The sequence below is a fragment of the Aquarana catesbeiana genome, linkage group LG04, assembly GCF_042186555.1.
Source record: "Aquarana catesbeiana isolate 2022-GZ linkage group LG04, ASM4218655v1, whole genome shotgun sequence".
NCBI lineage: Eukaryota > Metazoa > Chordata > Amphibia > Anura > Ranidae > Aquarana > Aquarana catesbeiana.
The window spans coordinates 157,905,683-157,929,497 of NC_133327.1; the positions used below are offsets into that span (position 1 = coordinate 157,905,683).

The following is a 23,815-nucleotide window of genomic DNA, read 5'->3' on the forward strand; positions in this document are numbered from 1 at the left end:
CGACTACAGTGTCTCCCAGCCAGGAACTCCTACAGGCACCCATCCCACTCTTTGCTCTGTTATACCCTGTCATCAGCTCAAGGGGAAATGGGACTGGAGGTTTAAGGAAAGCCCTCTTGTCAACTCAGTCTTGACCAGGTACCTGATAGTAATGCTAATGTTGACGCACTATCATGCTATCCTAACAAACCATACCCCCCTACCTGGATGTAAAGTTAGAAATCACAAATTTAATCATTATGGCCCCATCAACTTATAAAATAGATCTAAGCCCTGAGCAGGCAAGCAATATTGCCCTAAAAGAATAAGGGAGTTTTTGGTAAGGACTACAGGGCAAGGACATTACAGGGCAAGACTTGGAAAAGAAAAAGCCTAAATCACTTTGACATTGGCCAAGGCTTCATTGTGCAAGCTGGTTGGCAGAGTCATTTGTGGTTGGCAAAGCTGCGGTACAGTACTACACCAAGGCTGGGCCCTATTCAAAGCACCTGCGTGGGCAACTCTGGGTCTTTTTGACAACTGTGACTGCGAGACAGAGGTGTGGTCGAAGAGGCTCCTGTCAGTGATGCAGATGAAAATTACTTTTATAAAATAAGCATGCTCCTGGCTTAGGAGGTGTAAGACCAAGCTTGGGTAAGGTATTTTCTTCTATATATCTGTAGATATTTTCCATCCACTTTTCCATTTTGCATCCATAAGCATTTTTCTGCCAGCTGAGTCTGCATCAAAGTCACAGTGTAATACAGTGCTTCTGTTGTGTACCCTGGTTTCTTAGGACACTTCAACAGGTCCTGGCAGATCTGTGTAAGTATCACCAGATAAATACACTGTTCGGATAAACAGAAGTGAGAATACTCAACTATCTTCTGGTGGGGTGGCTTAAATCCAGTAAATGTTAGCACTTTTGGTACATCTTTACAATATTCATACTTTTTCTGGAAACAAGTGGAAACCTTAAACTATTTGCCTCCCACCCACAGTAGTTTTATTTGGGGGCGAGCGGCACAGGCAGGCCGGACAACATACCTGTATGTTTGCCACCTGTTTCCTGGGTTCAGGGTGAGCATGAACAGCACAAGTTTGACAGCAGAATATGGCCAATGATTTTGACTGAAATCAGCTGATCGCCTGTGTCCAAACAAAGATAGAGTTCTGTGTTTACAGAAACACAGAACTCTGTGTGCATAGGAACAGCAATCTGGCTGTTTCTTCTCTCTAAAAAGTAGGGAGTGAAAACAGCCAGATCGGAAAGTAAAAGCAGCACATATTATACATTGTTAGGCACACAGTTAACCCCTTAATTGCCCTTAGATGTTAACCCTTTCCCAGCCAGTGTTATTAGTACAGTGTCACTTTACAGTGTTATCACCGATCCCTGTATTAGTGTTACTAGCGATGTCAGTGTCAGTTAGTAATACTCCCAGATAGTGTCTGTTAGTGCCAGATTGCCCGCCACCCTATTACAGTATAGCACTTACAGTTGAAAAAATTCCAGTATATATATACACCATAGTTTTTAGATGCTATAACTTTCCCACAAACCAATTAATATACACTTATTTGGATTTTTTCTTTACCAAAGGCATGTAGCAGAATACATTTTGGCCTAAAATAATGAAGAAATTTGTTTTTTATTTGATATGTTTCATAACAGAAAGTAGAAAATATAATTAAAAAAAAAAATTCAGTCTTTTTTTTGTTTATATAATAAAAAATATATATAAACTCAGTGGTGATCAAATACCACCAAAAGAAATCTCTATATGTGTGAAAAAAATGATATAATTTTAATTTAAGTACAGTGTTGCATGACCGTGCAATTACCAGTTGGCACATTGCTGAATAGCATAAAATGGCCTGGCCATGAAGGGGGTAAAAGCTTCCAGAGGTCAAGTGATAACATTTTCCTATTGAGTTAAAAAATAACCTTTCAACCCTCAATATTGTTCTGTGAAAAATATAAGTTCTTCATCAATACATGTAAAGAAATAGCCAACACAATAATAAAGCCAGTGTGTACCAAAACTTATATTTTCTGCAGGATACTTTGTCTGTTCCAAATAAACCCTCTTTTGAAGTTAGAAAATAGACTTCATTATTTATTGTTATTATACAGGATTTATATAGCGGCAACAGTTTGTGCAGTGTCTTAAACAAATTGAAGCAGACAGTACAGTTACAATACAATTCAAAACAAGAGGAATCAGAAGGCCCTGCTCAATAGAGCCTACAATCTAAAAGGGAAGGTCAAGTGATACAAAAGGTAATAACTGTTTCTCTTAGGGTTGTCCCGATACCGATACTAGTATCAATACCAATGCCGAGCATTTGCCCGAGTACTTGTACTCGGGCAAATGCTCCGATGCTTCACCCGATACCTGGACAGTCAGGGTGATCGGTGCGGAGGGGGAGTTACAAGCACCGATCACCCTGTATAGATTTCAATAAAGCCTGACAGCTGTTTCTCCGCTTCTCCCTCCCCGTCGCTTTCAGCTGTTATAGTGAAATCTACACAGCAGTGATCAGTGCTTGTAACTGCCCCCAAAGCTGCACCGATCACCAGTGACTGTCCCTGTATCCTCCTTCAGTCCCCCTCTGTTCTGCTGCTGTCCCCCTCAATGTCCCCCTCCATGCTGCTGTCCCCCTCCCTTCTCCTCCATGTCCCCCTCCGTTCTGTCCCCCTCCGTTCTCCTCCGTTCTGTCCCCCTTCATTCTCCTCCGTGTCCCCCTCCGTTCTCCTCCTTTCTGTCCCCCTCCGTTCTCCTCCGTGTCCCCCTCCTTTCTTTCCCCCTCTGTTCTCCTCCGTGTTCCCCTCCTTTCTGTCCCCCTCCGTTCTCCTCCGTGTCCCCCTCCTTTTGGTCTCCCTCCGTTCTCCTCCGTGTCCCCCTCCTTTTTGTCCCCCTCCATTCTCCTCTGTGTCCCCCTCAATCTTTCAGGATGGAGAGCGGAGATAGGAGCCAGTAAATCCAGCTTCTTCCTTTTGCGAATGAACAGTCAGTGCTACCTGACTCTGTCCATTCACATAACTGAATCATCGTAACCTGTGATTACGATGTCTCAGTTTATGAATGGATGGGAGCCTCTGTCTCCTCTCCATTCATTTTCAGTGCAGCTGAGGCTGCTGAGAAGAGGACTGGGAAACATGTGTCCTAAGTCCCTTTCCCTGTCTCAAAGGGGAGATGTCTGGGGTCTGTTAAGACCCCTGATATCTTACTAAAGCCCCCCAACAGGGCTAATAATAATAAAAAAAAAAGACTTGCAATAAATAATAAAAAGAAATTAATTGTAAAAAATAATAAAAAATAAAATAAAAAACACACTGACACTGTCCACTCCCAATAATAAAAAAAATAATTGTAAAAAATAAAACTGTAAAAACAAAAACAAAAAACTACAGACACACGTGCCACTGTCACATGACATTAAAAAAAAGTATCAGTAATCGGTATCAGCGAGTACTTGGAAAAAAGTATCGGTACTTGTACTCAGTCTTAAAAAGTGGTATCGGGACAACCCTAGAAGAGAAGGTTTTTCAGGGATCACCCAAAGGTGGATAAAGTACAAGATAGTCAGACATATTGGGGTTAGGAGTTCCAGAAAATGCAAGAAGCTCTGGAGAAGTCTTGGAGGAGAGCATGGGAGGAAGTGACAGGGGAGCTAGAGAGCAAGAGGTCTTAAGAGGAGCAATGAGAATGGTTAGATTGGTATTTTGAGACAGTTTTATTGATGTGGTGGGGACAGAGTTGTGGATGGCTTTGCAATTTGTTGTTAGTTTTCTAAATTGTATTCTTTTGTGAGCAGAAGTCAATGGAATGGATTGGCAAAGGAGGGTATCAGACACTAAACAATTTGTAAGGTGGATGAGTCTGGTGGCATCAGCATTCACGATGGACCGAAGGAAGGATAGCCTATGTACACCAATGAGGAGAGATTTGCAAGAGTCAAGGCAAGAGATAACCAGGGAATAAATTAAAAGTTTTGTGGTGACATTGGTAAGGAAGGAATGTGATTTGGAAATTTTCCGAAGGTTGAGGCGGCAAGATTTGGACAGTGAATGGAAGTGTTGATTTTGTGGGACAGAGGTACGTATAGGGGGTATTACAGGCAGATCATATAATCATTCTGTTCGGTAATAACGTTTCAATTATGTAATCAAGCTCCTGTATTCAAATCCCAATGCAATCAGTTGTGTCCCCCCCGCAGGGCAGCCGGATTTAGAACATGTATTAGAAGTTGGAAACAAGAAATAGAAAATGTCCTGTGTGCTCTGAAAACTACTCTAGGTTTCACCAAACTGTAGATTCATAACTTACTATAAGCAAAGCTCATAAAATATACCAACACACATTGTCCATATTATTTTATTACAGTATCAAAGCACCAGAAAAGTACATGTTATACAAATGTTGATTACAGATAAACTATAGGCAAATATACAATTTGCAAATTAATGCAGCTCTGTAGTCTTTACAACATAATTTAATATATATTATACATATATTTTTAAAAGCTGTGTACTGGATTGTGACATCGTAGAAGTCTCTCGCAGTCCCTGTACAGCAAAGCTTGGAGTGTGAGAAGTAGCAGCACAAGGAGCCAAAAAATGAATGTGCTTATTTATGTGTTGATAGGATAAGAAAATGTGACAGAGATAAGCTCATTGCTTTGCTGCCTCTACTTGTTTATCGAGTCGCAGGCTGGGGCGGGTCTTTTCTTTTATATGAAGTTCTACTTTAAAATAATTTATACAATATATACTGTACATATGGATGTTTTCATTATGTTGAATAATATATAAAATATTATTTTCAAAGGTAACATTTTGTTCCAGTAAATCTAGAAGCTGATTGGTTTCTATGCAGAGATGCACCAGAGTTTGTACGCTCCAGTTTTAGTAAATCTTCCCCAATGAGATATTATAAATGTACAGAATTCCCAGCATGCATGTATCAGTACATGCATGGTTGATTTGACCAGAGTAGCCAAGCTGCATTCTCATCTGTAGAAAAGAAAACATGTTTTTTAAATCAGAATTTGTTCCCAAACATATTTAGCTAATATAATTTTCATTTGAAATCAATTTAAACTCACATATACTGTAGCATAATGTAGAAATTTGCAGGCATCACACGGGGAAGAAAGAAAAGAAAGAAAAGAAAAAAAAAAGAAAAGAAAACCTACCGTGGTGGATCAAGCACTCTTGTCTATATACAGCATGAATTATAGTTCACATGGACTTTCATCTATCACATGGGTGATTTATAGCCACTTCATGCACATGGACTTTTGTTCATTATTATTATTTCACATTAAGCGATGTACATTTGATGGACTGTCACTTTGCCATTATTTTTATAATTTTGCTTATTTTGCTTAATTCACATATTTTAGGAATATTGTGGATTGGTGATCATATGCATGTTTACGAGTCCTTTTTAGCACGATTCCGACTTTTCCAATTCTATTTTTCACTGTGTTCATGTTGCATAGAGGAATTGCAGCTCATTTACTTACAATTTTTTGTATACTTCACCTAAGTGCAGTTCCCCCCCCCCTTTTTATGTTTACAATTGCTCTAAATGAACCACATGAACGAAAATGGAAATACTAAATATAAATTGCCTGATTTGTCTTGTTTACTGTGAGGCTCCCCTTAACTTTCCTTTATTACAGTTTTATACAAAATCTACTGTTACAGCTGATTCTTTTGTATGATTTTTCTCTGCTGATCATGGTATAGATTAAACACTTTAATACCACTTTCACCCTCTTCCTACCCAGGGCAATTTTCAGATTTCAGTGCTGTCGCACTTTGAATGACAATTGCATGGTCATGCAACACTGTACCCAAATTAAATGTTTATAATTTTTTGAGACAGATAGGGTTTTCTTTTGGTGGTATTTTGCCAGCTCTGGTTTTTTTTTTTTTTTTTTTGCTAAACAAACGAAAAAAGACCAAACATTTTGAAAAAGAAACAGTTTTTCTTAGTTTGTCTTATAAAAATTTGCAAACAAGTAATTTTTTTTCTTCAGTGATGTGCGCTGAGGAGGCGGCACTGATGGGCACTGATGAGACTGCAGTGATGGGAACTAATGAGGCTGCACTGATGTGCACTGATGAGGCGGCACTGATGGGCACTGTTAAGCTTCACTGATGGGCACTGATGAGGAGGGACTGATGAGGCGGCACTGATGGGCACTGATAAGCTGCACTGATTATCAGTGTAAACAATGTACTCACGGTGCCCTTTCAGACTTTCCGGTTATCGACTCTCCTTTCCTTACACAGAGACAGAGTGTGAGGAAAGGAATGCCGATAACCAGCAAGTCTGTTTATATGTGACCAGCTGTGATTGGACACAGCTGATCACATGATAAAGGGCTGTTGTTATTGGCCCTTTACTGAAATCTGTAAGGATCTCAAAATGACCAATATCCACAGGACACGGGGGTCACAGAGTGCAGCCGATGGGCGCTGGGTTTAGGCATTTGGACAAATGCCCAAACTTTAACCCATTTGTCCCCCTGTTCGGTGGGAGCCATGCATCATATATGTACCTGGGAAGTTGATTTATTTAACCACTTGCCACACGCCATATAGCAAAATATGATGGCAGCAAAGTGGTTTCAATAACCTGACCGGACGTCATATGACGTCGCCAGGATATTAAGCCGCTGCGCGCCCCCGGGTGCGTGCATCGCAGCAATCGTTATTAGTCAGTTATGTGTCAGTCTGACACACCGCAACTCCAATCTAGGTAAAGAGTCTCTGACGGAGACTCTTTACCACGTGATCAGCCATGTCCAATCATGGCTGATCACGGTGTAAACAGGAAGAGCCGTTGATCGGCTTTTCCTCACTCGCGTCTGTCAGACGAGAGTAGAGAGCTGTTCGGCTGCTCCTCTGACAGGGGGGTCTATGCTGATCGATTATCAGTGCAGTCCCCCCGAGGATGCCCACACTGGACCACCAGGGATGCCACCAGGACCACAAGGGATGTCACCACCAGGTATGCCACCCTGGACCACCAGGGATGCCAATCAGTGCCCACAATGGATGCCAGTGCCCACAATGGATGCCAATCAGTGCCCACAATGGGCATCACTGATTGGCAGGCATTATTGTTTGGCATTGATTGGCATCCATCAATACCATACATTACAGTACATCAGTGCTACCTATCAGTGCCCATCCATGCCCATCCATGCCATCTATCAGTGCCCATCTGTGCCACCTATCAGTGCCCATCCATGCCGCCTATCAGTGTCCATCCGTGCCGCCTATAAGTGCCCATCAGTGCCACCTATGTGTACCCACCAATGCTGCATATCAGTGCCAGCTATCAGTGCCCATCAGTGCCGCCTATCAGTGCCCCATCAGTGCCACATATTAGTGCCCATCATCAGTGCCCATCAATGTCACCTCATCAGTGCCCATCAGTGCCACCTTATCAGTGCCTGTCAGTGCAGCCCCATCAGTGCCCATCAGCGAAGGAGAAAACTTACTTATTTACAAAACAAAAAAAACTTTTTTTTTTTTAAATTTTCGGTCTTTTTTTTATTTGTTTAGCAGAAAATAAAAATACCAGAGGTGATCAAACACCACCAAAAGAAAGCTCTATTTGTGGGAACAAAATGATAAAAATTTAGTTTGGATACAGTGTAGCATGACCGCGCAATTGTCATTGAAAGCGTGACAGCGCTAGAGGCTGAAAATTGGTCTGGGCAGGAAGGTGTATAAGTGCCCAGTATTGAAGTGGTTAATAGAGGGGGATCGTTAGATGCAGATGAGTACTCTAAACAGAAGAGGCACAGTTGCAACACTTAGAGATTAGCATGTGCACAGTTGCAGCAGTTGCATGTTAGGGTGTGCATGGTTGCAACACTCTGAAGAGCAGAACAAGTAACCTGCCTGCATTGGGCTTAGCCTAACACCAATATAAACAGTTAGCACAATGATGGGTGCAGAGTTTATATCTACACCTTCTTGCAAGTGAGGACTGATAACATTAACAAGGGCTCCGCTTAACTGTGGGTCTGCGAGCTGCTTGCTACTCTCTCTGTGTGTAATTCTCCCGTAGCAGTTGATTTGATGGGTGGAGGGGGTCCTCTTTCTTGTCGTTGACCATCACTGATGGTATGCAAGATGGCAAGTACCTTGACAGTTCATTCCTGCAGTTCCCCAGTGGGCCTGGGTGGTGGCGGACTAGGTCACAGATGGGTGTCTCAGGGCAGGCACCAGAGCAGCCAATTGCCCAGTGGACTCAGCTCAGTCCAGCCAGGATGCAACAGTGTCCAGTGAAATCCAGCATAGAACAGCACAGCACTTCTTTTTACTTCTTCTCTCTGGTTGGCGCACTCCCTCCAGGCTTTTCCTTTTATCAGACCCCTCCTGTTCCCCTCCTATACCTCTCAGAATGGCACAGCCTAAAGTCTGTGACAAGCTAAATAAAGCGACTTGCTACTGCTATCTTGTGGGGAAAAAAAAAGAAAAAGAGTTTTGCAGCCAGTAAAATTACCTTCTGTTATACTTGAAACCATGGATGTCACAAGGAACCCTTGCTCCTTTTAAGCAAAGGGGAGAGGATAGCAGTGGCCATATTTGGACAATGATATTGGCCAAATATGACCATGACCCTGTTTGGTCAAAGACATCACCATTTTTCCCGCCCCTTCCCTTATATAGGGGATGACAACTTGGGGAGCTGTCATTGGGCTATTGTTGAAGGGAAAACAAAGTAGATATGGCGCTGTTCTACTGCTAGCAAATAGTGGTTGGAGGTATGATAAATAAATGAAATAATAGAAATGTATGTAAAATATATTACATATATATACTACTCCCTTTGGAAAAATCCTAGAAAATAAGGGGATAATTTACAGCATTCCTGTTAGTAAGTGTTGCCAATGTGTATCAATTGCGTGAAACCAAATGAAAACAAACAATGCATATACTGTGTGGTCTTTACATTAAAAACAAACCAAAGTGTGTGATCCTTGGTGTGAAAAATCAATGTATTTAATATTCGTAGGGTAAAAGTGAACTGAAAAAATTAAACTGAAAAATTTAAAACACTAAATACAATTACTGTGCATACTGGAACAATCTAAGGTGCAATTACAATTACTATGCATGCCGAAATGATCTGAAGGGCAATTACTATTTAGAAAAACAACAGGCAGATCCCCTGTGTGTACAATTCTACAATGTCCATTTCAAATAAAAACTAATAGAAAAAACATCAGATAACTGAAAAAATTATAAATTATAAAGTGCTCTTGTGCCAGTGAAGAAATCTGTTTTCTAATCTGGTGGACAGTGAGTAAACACACCGTGCATGCCTTAATTCGTGCTCCTATTACGGCTGCACTCACCAGATCCTTCTCCCCCTCCTGGGGTCAAAGACATCCACAGTATGTGCCACTGTGTAGCAATGTAGGATAAAAACCGTCCTTAGTACTGGTTATGAGGAGATTCCATTATGTATTGAGCGTCTTGAAAGAGAGAGAGGGAGCCCAAATAGCGTAATACTGTATCAAACTGTTTACTATACAAACGCATAGAAAGGTACTCATATATGGTAGGATTAACAAAAGCATATGTTGCTGACACCAGCGCCCGTGACAGGAAATGATGCAAGGACGTATGCTGACTCTGCCATATGCGTTTCGTCACTCTGACGTAATCTGGAGCGTGCATAGTGCTTGCTACAGTTCCTATTTATAGTATTTAGTGATTTGCATACCTCATTAGTAATTGCGGTTGCCATTTTGCAAGTGATATTGCAGACAGAAGTTCCGCTGGCCATTTTGGGTATGATAATGCAGACCGAAGCCCGCTATGTTGAAACCTATGTGCAAATATGACGGCCCTTTTTGGTATGATCTTTCAGACCCGAAGTCCACACCCTAATGGAATAGATTTTGTGACAATATCATGTCCATATTTCGTTGGAAATACTTGGGTAATCGTGACTGCTCATTGCGGGTATACTGTCCCATCCACCAAAACTGCCCTTCCCCAAATGACTACAAGCAGAAAATATCATTGAAACAGAGTATTGGTAACTGTAAGCGCAAACACACAAGTCCATATATAACAGGAGATATAAAGGGCTGAGCAACTTAGTCCATAGGGGACAGGCTGGAAGTTCAAGGGTTAAGTGGTAAGCGGTAATGTAATGGTAGGCTAGGCGGCTGCTGTCCTCAGAGAGCTGGCTCTGTGAGGGATGAGAGAGGGGTAGAGAAGGAAGCACCACCTGAGTGTAGTATTAACAAATGATGTTTAATGACACCAGGTAAAAACACCAGGTTTTACCTGGTGTCATTAAACATCATTTGTTAATACTACACTCAGGTGGCGCTTCCTTCTCTACCCCTCTCAGAAAATATCATTGGGCTATTGTTACTGTCCGTATCGGTGGAACGTGCCAGGCTTTTTTTTGCAAATCAGAGGGTGGCAGGCATTGTGATTGTTAATGGATTTACAATGAGGGATATTTTTGCGTAATTTGTATTTTTTTACTAAAGTACTTTTCAAATGTTTGGCTATAACATTTATTTGTGAATGAGTAGGGGTACTATGTACCCTATGTGAATAAATAAATAAAGTGACAAGTAATGCGCCAAAAATTGTGAATAGTAGAGAGTGAAGCTGCCCCTTTAAAAGTGAATACACCACTCTGGGTAGGTGAAGAAATTTAAGTGAAAGGTGTGGTGCTAACTCATGTATTAATTAAACCTTAATCATTTAACATAGGTGACAAATTCATAAAAAAAACATATAGTAGTAAAATTCATTATCAATCCATATAATATGTGTATGAAAATAGTCCAAACAGAATTCCTCAATATATCTTCATAAAGAAAAAACAATCACCGTGATTCAAAGGAAAATACAGGAACAAATTGTATTCTTCAAATAGTGCTTCACCACGAATGGTGCAAAAGAAATGCAAACTCAGCAGAACTTTAAAGTAAATAAGCCTTGTAGGGGGGGGCGTGTCCAAGATGGCGACGTGAGCGGTCGCACTCTCCATGAGCTCCACCAGCTTTCTCCTTGTCATCCGATTTCACCAGGCTAACCCCTCGATTCACCTCCTGCTGACACCCGGATGAGGCGCAGATCGTCCCGAACCCAGCCCGGCAGAGGAAAACTGATTAAATTCCCCCTACAAGAGGAGCCCCTGCTGACGAATCCCGCCATCCGAGCGCAGCCACGCGCCAGAAGCTGCTCGCACATGGCCTCACAGACCCCTCGAACATGGAGGAGATGGTGCCCAGGCCTTCCTGGCTGGCGGAGGTGATGGCAGCCATAGCTACCTGCCAGTCGACCCTCACCGCCGAGATTGAGGCGGTGCAGATGGACGTAGGCTTAATTCGTCAGGACCTGGACAAGCTCTGCTCCAGGGTTACTAAGATGGAGCAGAGGATTGGCCTTACAGACGACGAGGTCGTGGAGCATTCGGTGGCCCTCCGCACCCTTCAGACCAGAGTTAAAGCTCTTGAATACCACGCGGAGGATGCCGAAAATCGGAACAGGAGGAACAACCTCCATATCATCGGTCTGCTTGAAGGTACTGAGGGGGGGAGCCTGACCGGATTTGTGGAGGACATGCTTCGCGGCCTACTCCCTGGCGCCCACTTCTCCCCTCAATACACTGTGGAGAGGGCTAACCACGTCCCGCCTAAGCCGAGCCCTCATTAGTAATTGCGGTTGCCATTTTGCAAGTGATATTGCAGACAGAAGTTCCGCTGGCCATTTTGGGTATGATAATGCAGACCGAAGCCCGCTATGTTGAAACCTATGTGCAAATATGACGGCCCTTTTTGGTATGATCTTTCAGACCCGAAGTCCACACCCTAATGGAATAGATTTTGTGACAATATCATGTCCATATTTCGTTGGAAATACTTGGGTAATCGTGACTGCTCATTGCGGGTATACTGTCCCATCCACCAAAACTGCCCTTCCCCAAATGACTACAAGCAGAAAATATCATTGAAACAGAGTATTGGTAACTGTAAGCGCAAACACACAAGTCCATATATAACAGGAGATATAAAGGGCTGAGCAACTTAGTCCATAGGGGACAGGCTGGAAGTTCAAGGGTTAAGTGGTAAGCGGTAATGTAATGGTAGGCTAGGCGGCTGCTGTCCTCAGAGAGCTGGCTCTGTGAGGGATGAGAGAGGGGTAGAGAAGGAAGCACCACCTGAGTGTAGTATTAACAAATGATGTTTAATGACACCAGGTAAAAACACCAGGTTTTACCTGGTGTCATTAAACATCATTTGTTAATACTACACTCAGGTGGCGCTTCCTTCTCTACCCCTCTCAGAAAATATCATTGGGCTATTGTTACTGTCTGTATCGGTGGAACATGCCAGGCTTTTTTTTGCAAATCAGAGGGTGGCAGGCATTGTGATTGTTAATGGATTTACAATGAGGGATATTTTTGCGTAATTTGTATTTTTTTACTAAAGTACTTTTCAAATGTTTGGCTATAACATTTATTTGTGAATGAGTAGGGGTACTATGTACCCTATGTGAATAAATAAATAAAGTGACAAGTAATGCGCCAAAAATTGTGAATAGTAGAGAGTGAAGCTGCCCCTTTAAAAGTGAATACACCACTCTGGGTAGGTGAAGAAATTTAAGTGAAAGGTGTGGTGCTAACTCATGTATTAATTAAACCTTAATCATTTAACATAGGTGACAAATTCATAAAAAAAACAAAATTCATTATCAATCCATATAATATGTGTATGAAAATAGTCCAAACAGAATTCCTCAATATATCTTCATAAAGAAAAAACAATCACCGTGATTCAAAGGAAAATACAGGAACAAATTGTATTCTTCAAATAGTGCTTCACCACGAATGGTGCAAAAGAAATGCAAACTCAGCAGAACTTTAAAGTAAATAAGCCTTGTAGGGGGGGGCGTGTCCAAGATGGCGACGTGAGCGGTCGCACTCTCCATGAGCTCCACCAGCTTTCTCCTTGTCATCCGATTTCACCAGGCTAACCCCTCGATTCACCTCCTGCTGACACCCGGATGAGGCGCAGATCGTCCCGAACCCAGCCCGGCAGAGGAAAACTGATTAAATTCCCCCTACAAGAGGAGCCCCTGCTGACGAATCCCGCCATCCGAGCGCAGCCACGCGCCAGAAGCTGCTCGCACATGGCCTCACAGACCCCTCGAACATGGAGGAGATGGTGCCCAGGCCTCCCTGGCTGGCGGAGGTGATGGCAGCCATAGCTACCTGCCAGTCGACCCTCACCGCCGAGATTGAGGCGGTGCAGATGGACGTAGGCTTAATTCGTCAGGACCTGGACAAGCTCTGCTCCAGGGTTACTAAGATGGAGCAGAGGATTGGCCTTACAGACGACGAGGTCGTGGAGCATTCGGTGGCCCTCCGCACCCTTCAGACCAGAGTTAAAGCTCTTGAATACCACGCGGAGGATGCCGAAAATCGGAACAGGAGGAACAACCTCCATATCATCGGTCTGCTTGAAGGTACTGAGGGGGGGAGCCTGACCGGATTTGTGGAGGACATGCTTCGCGGCCTACTCCCTGGCGCCCACTTCTCCCCTCAATACACTGTGGAGAGGGCTAACCACGTCCCGCCTAAGCCGAGCCCTCCTGGGGCCCCCCCAGAACATTTATGCTCCGTATGCTGAATTTACGCGATTGAGATGAAGTCCTCCGTGCTTCCAGAGTACAGGGAGAATTGCAGCTCCACAATGCTAAACTAGTGATTTTTCCCGACTATTCTGTCGAAACCCAGAAGCAACGAAAATCATTTGATGCAGTGAAAGCAGCCATGAGAGCCCGGAACATTCGCTATAGCGTCCTCTTTCCAGCACGCCTCTGAGTCCAGGACGGGGAATCGTTCCGCTTCTTCCAAACACCGAGCGAGGCCTCCGCTTGGCTGGATTCCTTACCACCACATCGCTGACATGGCACTACGTGAGCAAACCAGTTTCCCCCTTCATTTGCACCGGGATGGGGGCTCCCCGAACTCTGTCAATCCTGCCAGAGGCCCCGGATCTTGATGCTCCCCCCCTTACTTACACTTTCTCCTTGATTGAGGGAGGCCTCCCTGGCTGGACGCTCGTCCCCCTCCCTGATCCTCCTTTGCTCTCTCCCCTGATGACTGCCTTAGTGCACCCCAGCTACCCTCCTCCTGTGTTATGTTAGGCAGACCCAGGGTGCAGTTTATGGGGGTGAGCTCGGGCGCCCTGGTCCTTGACTTATTCATGCCTGGTCCCCTTCCCCCCTTCAGTTGTTTCTATAACACGGTTTCCAGTTTTATGTTGTTCACAGTAACCTAAGATGTGTGCCCCTGCATAGATCAGGAGACTTACTCATGTGCCAGCATTCTACATACCTGTCCCCTGGAGGATTACACTGTACCACTTAAGTTTACGGGGTGGATGTCTATACCGTTGCTATGGGATGAACTACCTGTTTATTCCCCTGGCCTCGGCAAGGAGACCTCTATGAGCCCCAAGCAGTGCTTCAGTCACTGGTGGAGAAGCACCTCGTGGAGCATTGCCACGCACAAGAGGCCCCCCTGCATGAGATCCGGAGGGGTCCAGCTCGCCTCTTGCACGGGCCCCCAATTCACAGCCTGCGAGCTGAGTTGGGATTTGGGGATGGAAGCTCTCCTCAGTTTTAGGGGGACGAGCGGGGAGGGGGGGGTGGGGATGGTTGCCCCTTTTGGGTCGTTTTGTTTTTTCTGTTGTTTTTAAGTTTTAGTTCCTTTTTGAGATGTATTAATGTACTAATACCGCTGGTCTTGATTTTCCTGTCAGCATTGCACATATATTGCTCCTGTCTGTTCTGGGTCCTGATGTCACATCCACAGAGTAGCCCACAGCATAATCCTGTAACCTCACATTTGCTCCCCCCCATGTCTAATCTTAACATTATGTCCTGGAACACGAGGGGACTGAACTCAGCGATCAAAAGGTCACTTGTGTTCCAGTTTATTAAGACATACAACCCCCATATAATCATACTCCAGGAAACCCACCTGGTAGGCAGCAAAACTCTGGCCCTTAAGAAACCATGGGTGGGTAGCCATTACCATTCCACCTACTCCACCTTTGCGAGAGGGGTGAGTGTCCTAGTGAATAAGTCACTGCCCTTTGACAGCTCACTGCTGTCTTTGACAGCTTTGTAAAGGTCTCACAATCTTCTAATGAACCAAATATATTTCTGTATTTCTGCATTGATCTCATCTGAAAAGTTATACTTCATAGAAGTTGTACTATATACTTCATCAGTTATGAGGTTCTGCAGTGTTAAGCTGAGATCTTGTTATATAGGCAAAACATTATCTGCATGAAAAATAGGGCTGCCACCCATCCAGGTTTACCTGGACAGACTGGATTTTGAATCATGTATCCGGGTTTCAGATTATCATAAACCCGGACACCATAGGCGTGCACATGGGTTGTGTACACCCTAATCACCCTGTGCTGTGCAGATTCCACCTGCCCCCCCACCCCCCAAAAGCACTGCTGGATTTCATCCTCTCCTCTCCCACTGGCTGCTGCTGCAGACACATAGGATAATATTCAGAATGGAGAGGGGGGTAAGGTGCTGGCAAATATGTTCTTCCTTTTCTGCATGAAATATAAAGCAAATATACCACGTTGTCTGTAATCAATGTAGAAAAGCAGCTAGCACAGCAATATATCAATTGCAAAAAAATGAAAACATGTGAACAATAAGTGCAGCGCTCAGAATAAATCTCAGAATGAACTGAAAAATATATATATACATAAAGTGCACATAAATGATCCAGGAAGAAACTCAAACAACATATATATGCAGACAATGTGTATAGACACTAAATATACGTGTATGTTAGATCAAAAAAATTGATGTGCTATGTGACAATCAAAATATGAGTGAATGATGTCCAATAAACTGTCACAGAGGACACGACTTCCAACCAGAAGACCAACTCCGACAATGGACCTCAATGGGATAGGTAATAGACAGAGACCCACATAGATAGTTGCTCCAATAGGACAAGTTTATGAAAAGGAAGAAGAAGTAGGCACATAGTGTAATCCCATTTAAATCTGAAGTAATTTAAATCCCATTTAAATCAGAAGTAATTTATTCAATAAAAAAAGGAGGAAATACACTCACATTTTAGTCGATAAAAAAGCTCTTTGGAATAAAACAGTGACTTCAGCAGAGCGTTCCGACACGTTTTGGCTTAAAATGCTCTGCAAAAGAAAATTGACAGGCTTTGTCTTCATAGGAATTTCAAACACAAAAACTCTTCCTAGCAGTATAAGACAGTCTTTTTAAAATATGCTCAATGTCCCCAGCCACAGCATATAACATAGTAAAGTCCCAGTTCAGACAAGCTCACCCAGCAGGATCAACTCAGAGGCAACAGGTGTCCTTCCAGCATCAAGCTCTTTTCAGCTCTGATAGAAATATACCAATCCCTCTCTGACCAGGTGCCTAATAGGCAGGCCTGAAAGGGAAGTACTTGACCTGTTTTATTAAACCTCTCCAGGCTGACTCTCCACAATATACACACGCATGCGTCTTTGAGGTTTGCGGTGCACACCCTAATGCAACAGGCTGTTCACAGCTTTGCCAGACAAATTATTCAGACTAATCTGTGGCTCCCCAAGTAACCGAGAACCAAAACCACCGAGTGGATAGCCATGCACACAGGCTGGGTGCCTGGGCCCACCCTAATCATTAGAGTTGCCAACTGTCCGGAGGGCTGGCAGCAGTTGTCTAAGCCAAGTGTCTTTGACACTCTCTCACACTGCCTGGAGCCAGCACAAATCCCCCTCCCCACATGGACAGGATAGGAGAGAGGGCTCAATCTGCTCCTCCTCCTGCCCCTAACCCTCTGTGTCTGCCCATCCACACTCCAATGCCCGGCATGCTGTGCCTCAGAAAAGGGATGTGTGGGTGGGAAATTTGAAGCCCAGAAACTGCCAGATACTTCATGGATGAAAGGTGCTGATGCCTGAGCCTTCACCTTAGGGTGAATGAGCTCACCAACCCTAATGCCTCAGATACTGAACCCTCACCTAATCTGGCTCAGATCAATCAACTTTTAGACCCAATACGCCTTTCCACGCTCATGTCTGCCCAACTCCTTGAACTTAACAAACCGTTCTCAGAAAAATAAAATTGTAGATGCGATCTGTGATCTCCCATTCCATAAAGCCCCAAGGCCAGATGGTTTCTGTAATGAATACTTTAAAACATTCCCTGCACTCCTAAGTCCAAACCTCTGTAGAACATACTCTCACTTTGCAGACCTAGGTCACATTCCAAAGGAATCCCTAGAACCGTTAATTATCACTATACCCAAACCAGGCAAATCGCACACAGACCCAGCCAACTACAGACCCATCTCACTACTCAAAATGGATATAAAAATGTATGCAAACATTCTCGCTACCCACCTATCCTGCCACATTCCTCACCTGGTACACCCAGACCAAGTCGGATTCGTTCCACACAGGCAGGCCCCGGACGGCACTAGGAGATTCATCAATCTCATCCAGTGGGAGGAACACCACCGAATGCCTTCTCTCTCTCTTCTTTGGACGCAGAGAAGACATTCGATCTAGTGCATTGGCTCTACCTAACAACAGTTTTGCAGAAGTTCGGCCTGCAAGGAACCTTTGCCACGGCTATCCTGAGCTTATATTCCTCTTCCTCAGCTAGGGTACAAACCGTCAGCATCGCCTCCGTGCCTTTCGATATCGCCAACGAAAGCAGACAAGGGTGCCCACTCTTAATGCTAATTTTTGTTTTAGTAATGAAACCTTTGGCGAGGCAATTAGGTCTCATCCCCCTATAGCTTGCATCCAAATTGGTAATACTGCCCACAAAATAGGACTTTAGGCTGAGGACGTGATAGTTGCCATCACCAATCCAACCCAATCCCTACCAGCCAATATAGGGCAAATATCTCTTTATAAAGTCAACTTCCTCAAATCCTGCATGTTAGGTGTTTGCTTGGATCCCCATTTGAAACAGCGACTATCTGACTTGTCACCCTTCTCTTGCGCCCCTGTTTCTTCTTTAAACCTACACGAAAGAAAAAACTAGCAGGTGCGTGATTGCTCACCTGGAGTGGATTTTCCTTCTTTGAACTGTACACATTAAGGAAACCGCAATCGGCTACTCCCCTAAGCATCTACTAGCACCTCTGTGGCTACAGTTAACCCCGCCACACTCCTATCTCGATACAGTTTCCGCAGCTATCAAAGTATGGAAGTAAGTGCTGCAAACGTCCCTAGGGATACCCAAAGCGCACCTTACATCGCTACCTTGGGATCGACTCATGGATCGCTGCTGGTCTTCAATCCATTGGAGACTTATTTGAGGATGGGGAGTTATCTTCCTTTCACACACTACAAGTCAAAGCCAACATCAGCCACAGAGACTTCTATAAATATCTGCGTATCAGACATGCCCAGCAAACCTCTCTGTGGTCGACCTCCACCCTACGTCAGGATTTACTCCAAGCTTATGAGCACCCTTCTAGATTTCGCAAAGGGATTTACAATATTTACAAACTCTTAGCACCAAGTGTGAAGCATCAAAAGCTTCCATCCATGGAGCACTGGGAACACTGCCTTCACTTCACAGCAGAGGTTCAGGCATGGCATCAAGCGTCGAACTGGCCGCTAAAATACTCCAAATGCCTGTCACACTGGAAATCAGGCCTAAAAATACTTCATCTCTGGTATTACATAACAATGAATCTCCCCCGTCTGTACCCAATGCACTCTTACTTGTGCTGGAGGAACTGTGGCTTACCAGGCACAATGCCTCATGTATGGTGGTACTGCCCTGTACACACCCCATTTAGGAAGGACAAAAATGCTTTAATATCATTACTCACTAAGACACACTTTCTCTTCACTCCTCAACTTGCTTTGCTGGGATTAGGGCTAGAGGCATGGCATATTCACTTCTACCCCATAATTACACATGTTCTAATAGCCGCACAACTTATCATTGCCTGCAATTGGAAGAACACCCATGCTCCCACTTCTCAGCAATTAAAGTCCATTTTAATCAGCACATTCACATGGAATATATGTATGCTAAAGCCCACTTTACAATGCAAAAGTTTTGTACTCACTGGGCCCCCTGGCTAAGTGACCCTAGGTGCAAGCTTGACGCCCTGTAGAGATAAACTCGTGTATCCTCAACCACCAGAATGTGTGCCATACTCTCAGCAAAGCCTATTGCTATTACTATTATTCTTGGGTCTTGTAATATTACTATGTGACTTATTATAGCAGTTGCTGCCAGACATAATTAGGACCATGAATAACTGTGGCCCCCACAGAAACTTTCCCTTATTCTAATGAAAATAGGTCTGAGAGTTGATAAACGCCTTTACTTAGTACCTGGCTCTTTCTCCACCCTTTGGGTGCTGACCTGCACACATTTGTAACTCATTTTTATAACTAAGCTTCACCCATTAGCAGTTGGGTTATATATTTTGTTCTAGTCCTTAAGGTATGTGATGCTATCAATCATACTTGAAGTGCCATATGCATTCTTACCAGGGTGCACTAATGTTTAGGGTGGTCCATACCACCCAGTTCCTAGAACTACTATAGAAAGGTATCTGCCCAGGGCTGGCCCAAGACATTGTGCTGCCTGGGTCCAAGGATGAATTGCTGCCCCCCCCAAAAAAAAATAAAAAAATCACGCCCACCAAAAGGCCCCCGCATCCATTATAATCCATTATAATTAAAACTAAAATTAGGTTTATCAGGAAGTCAAATTTACATGCAACAGCACCTTGTCTATATGCAAAATGATATGACATACTATTATGTTCAATTCCAAGGGGCAGACTTGGGTAGTACATAGACAGGCTAGGGTAGTATATAGACTTAAGCATTGGTTGGGGTAAAGGACCCCCGAAAGAAAGTTACAGGCCGACCATGCAGCTTAAACACGGGATCTTTATTACAAAACTTTTCGGTAAAAAAAAAACAGGTAAAAATTACCCCACCACCTGCACCTTAGTTGCATTGTAAAAAAGACAACATTGTCTTAGGTAGCGCAGCTGCATTGCACGTAGCACATACATACACACATCACACACATAACCAGAGATGTCCAGCTACATAGCCAGTATTGGGAATTGGGAATTGAGAATACTGCAATCACTGAGCAGCAAATGATATCACCTGTGATGTATTTAAGTTATCTTGCAAACCTGGCCTGTTATTGGGTCCTGAGGACAGGAGTTGAGAACCACTGCTGTACAGTGATCTGCAATAAAATGCAGCTTGTCTGCATTTCATTGCAAATCACTACAGTGCAGCTCTGGGCTGCGTAGCAGTGTGAAAAGGACATCTAGAAAACAATATTTTCTTTGTGCCCTAGCAGTGACCTGCGTTCTACCATGTGGTAAAATGCCTATCACCACATTAATGTGAATTGGCCCTAAAATATTTATTCCTAATGAATGTTTAATCACCAACTCAATTGGAAACAATAAATATACATATAAATAAGTAAATGCCTTCGGGTGTCTCTGTGCTGCCCCACTGCCGTGGCTATTTTGGGTAAGCAATGCATATATTTCTTTCTCAGAACCCATATCAATTTTGCATGATATTAAAGAAATCTGTTTTGAAATATGTACCAATATTATAAACAATGGCTTAAATATGAAATTAAGATCATGATTTATTTCAATAGATGCTTATGACTGGCTCCTTCTGAAGAAGCAGCAATTCCTGTGAAACTAGTAAAGGACAATCGCCAAGACGCATCATATCTGATACCCAATTACAACACTGGGGGTCATCTCCAGCTCTTCTACAAAGTTTAACCGGTTCCCGACCGGCTCACTTCTTTTTACTGCTGCAGAATGGCTCTCCTGGGCGAAATCCTAGTACAGGTACGGCTTTGCCCAGGCGAGCCGCTGGAGGCACCCGCTGTACAGCTGGGGACCTGATGCGCGTGGCCGGCGGGCACTATCACCGCCGGCCACGCGCGATCGCGTGCACGAGGGCCAGCACAGGGATTTGTGTGTGTAAACACACAAATCCTTGTGCTGTCAGGGGAGAGGAGACAGATCGTGTGTTCCTACTAAGTAGGAACAACGATATGTCTTCTCCCCTAGTCAGTCCTATCTCCATACAGTTAGAACACACTGAGGGAACACACATTTAACCCCTTGATCGCCCCCTAGTGTTAACCCCTTCCCTGCCAGTGACATTTGCATATTTATAGCACTGATCGCTGTATAAATGTCAATGGTCCCAAAAATGTGTCAAAAGTGTCCGATCTGTCCGTCGCAATGTCGCAATACTGCTAAAAAATTGTAGATCACCGCCATTACTAGTAAAAAAATATAAATTATAAAAATGCCAAAAAATGCCATAAATCTTTCCCATAGTTTGTAGACGCTATAACTTTTGCGCAAACCAATCAATATACGTTTATCGTGTTTTCTTTTACCAAAAATATGTAGAAGAATACATATTGGCCTAAACTGATGAAGAAATTTGTTTTTGTTTTTTTTAAATTGGGGGATATGTATTTTAGCAAAAAGTGAAAGATAATGTTTTTTTTTTCAAAAAAAAAATCCGCAGAGGTGATCAAATACCACCAAAAGAAAGCTCTATTTGTGTGGAAAAAAAGGAGGCATATTTCGTTTGGGTACAGCATTGCATGACCGTGCAAAATAGCAAAGAACTAGTGCGCAAAACCACACTCCCAGAGACCATGGATAATGGTACCAAAATAGATCAGCTGCCAACATAAGAGGTGTCCTCACCCACCCTGATGAATAACGTAATAATGGTAAAAAAGTATGTGGCGCTAATCTAAGTGTACCACTCACAAGGATGGAAAAAATCTCAAAGTAGCATGAATCTCAATACTTCCTTAATACACAATGCACGTATTGCCTATAGTTGATGTAGTAACCAATAAGTACCTCCAAAAGATAAATATGAACCAGTGTGCATGTTATGCTAACATGAACACTGAACTTCAGTAAACACTAATATCTTCTCCCGTTGAGGAGCAGCCAAACTATACTAAAGTGTTAAATGCTGGTTGCCATTCCTAATAAAAATATATAAATAAATCATCCAGTGTGCATATTATTCCTAAACCACACCATGTGAAAATGTGACCAGAAATTAAAATAGGTATTAATGGTGAATAAAAATATTATGGAATAAATATATCATACAATGTGCATAATATTCCTCAACACAATATGTGAAAATATAAACAGAAAATAAAAGGAATAAATATTACTGGTGGATGAATGATGCATAAAAAACTGCAATGCAATACTAAATTAAAAGATGCGACTCTGCACCCCACATCTAAACATAAGTGATCAAGTGCAAAATAAAGTGACAATTGTGCAAATACACGCATATATGAATGAGACTCTGAAAATGACTCCAAAAATCAATACCCCTCCCACCTGAAAAAAATCCTTAAAAATAAAAAACAGTGACATATAATGTAATCAAGTCCAAATAAATGTTGCTTCATGCAGTGTGACTCTTAATGTCCATTCAAATAGTCAATAGTAACGTGCCAGTAAAAGTGACTTTGTGCTGAATTCATTCACTTAAAAACTGGTGCGGCACACAGGTGTTTCCCCCAGCGTCTCTCCTCAATTGGCGGCCCCCAATGGGCCAAGTCAAGCAGATGGTTAATGCTTCTATGCAAAGGATGAAGGTCCAGAAGCTGTCCGCCTCCTCCAGAGGGTGTGCGTGGGTCAGGCTTTCTAAAGTAGTCACCACCGCTGACACAGACCCCAGAATGATAATAAGGAAGAAGGAGATGCTCCCATAGTCACGGGAGAAGATATTAGTGTTTACTGAAGTTCAGTGTTCATGTTAGCATAACATGCACACTGGTTCATATTTATCTTTTGGAGGTACTTATTGGTTGCTACATCAACTATAGGCAATACGTGCATTGTGTATTAGATTCATGCTACTTTGAGATTTTTTCCATCATTGTGAGTGGTACACTTAGATTAGCGCCACATACTTTTTTACCATTATTGCATGACCGTGCAATTGTCAGTTAAAATGAAGCAGTGCCAAATTGTAAAAAAAGCTCTGGTCAGGGAGGGGGTAAAATCTTCCGGGGCTGAACAGTTAAGCAGTACACATGGCTATAACTATTGACTGTATTTAACAATTATTGTCAATGTTTTTATTTTCTATATATTATTAAATCTTATTTAAAAAAAAATATATATACATATTCTTGTTTATGTCCTTGAGGTACCGAGATAGTCCAAACTTTTCTCCTCCTTGCTAGGGGCACTTCTGAGGTGACCCCAGGCTCCTTTCTCTAAATGTAGCCATGCAGTGTTTTGAAATAAAAATCAGCTTTTACTGCAATACTTACATCCTCTCTGGGGCTGTCCCCCTAAAAACTTCCAGGGTGAATAGTGTCCAGCATCATTTAGCTCATCATTTTTTGTGAGCCAAGGTTATCATGGACCCGCACCCTGAGACCCTGTGTCATTACTGCTATACTAAATGGGACTGTTTACTGCAAGAGGGAAGAAAAGGGTTTTAGACTATTAGTCAGCTTTGTGGACAAACTTTAGTTGGGCATTAATAAGGCACCCCAGAGTGCAGTAGCAATGTAAGAAATGCAGACACCCATCACAGCCAACTGCAAGTCATGTTTTATGTATTAACTAAATAGAACTGAAACCAGACTGGTGCTGTAGGTACTGATGCATTACCTTTGGAAAGCATTCTTCTAACAGGATGCCTGAAA

At 43.0% G+C, this 23,815-nt stretch overlaps 1 long non-coding RNA gene across 1 annotated transcript in view; it reads right to left on the bottom strand.

Annotated features, from left to right (window-relative positions):
- Positions 1-2,886: 2,886 nt before the first annotated feature.
- The window catches only part of LOC141141433 (uncharacterized), a 29,814-nt gene continuing 8,885 nt past the window's right edge, over positions 2,887-23,815 (bottom strand). The window contains exons 2-4 of the long non-coding RNA XR_012244075.1: positions 23,781-23,809; positions 16,172-16,251; positions 2,887-4,999 (exon numbers count right to left, since the gene is read on the bottom strand). This is a non-coding gene — a long non-coding RNA (uncharacterized lncRNA). The remainder of the gene's footprint in view (positions 5,000-16,171; positions 16,252-23,780; positions 23,810-23,815) is intronic.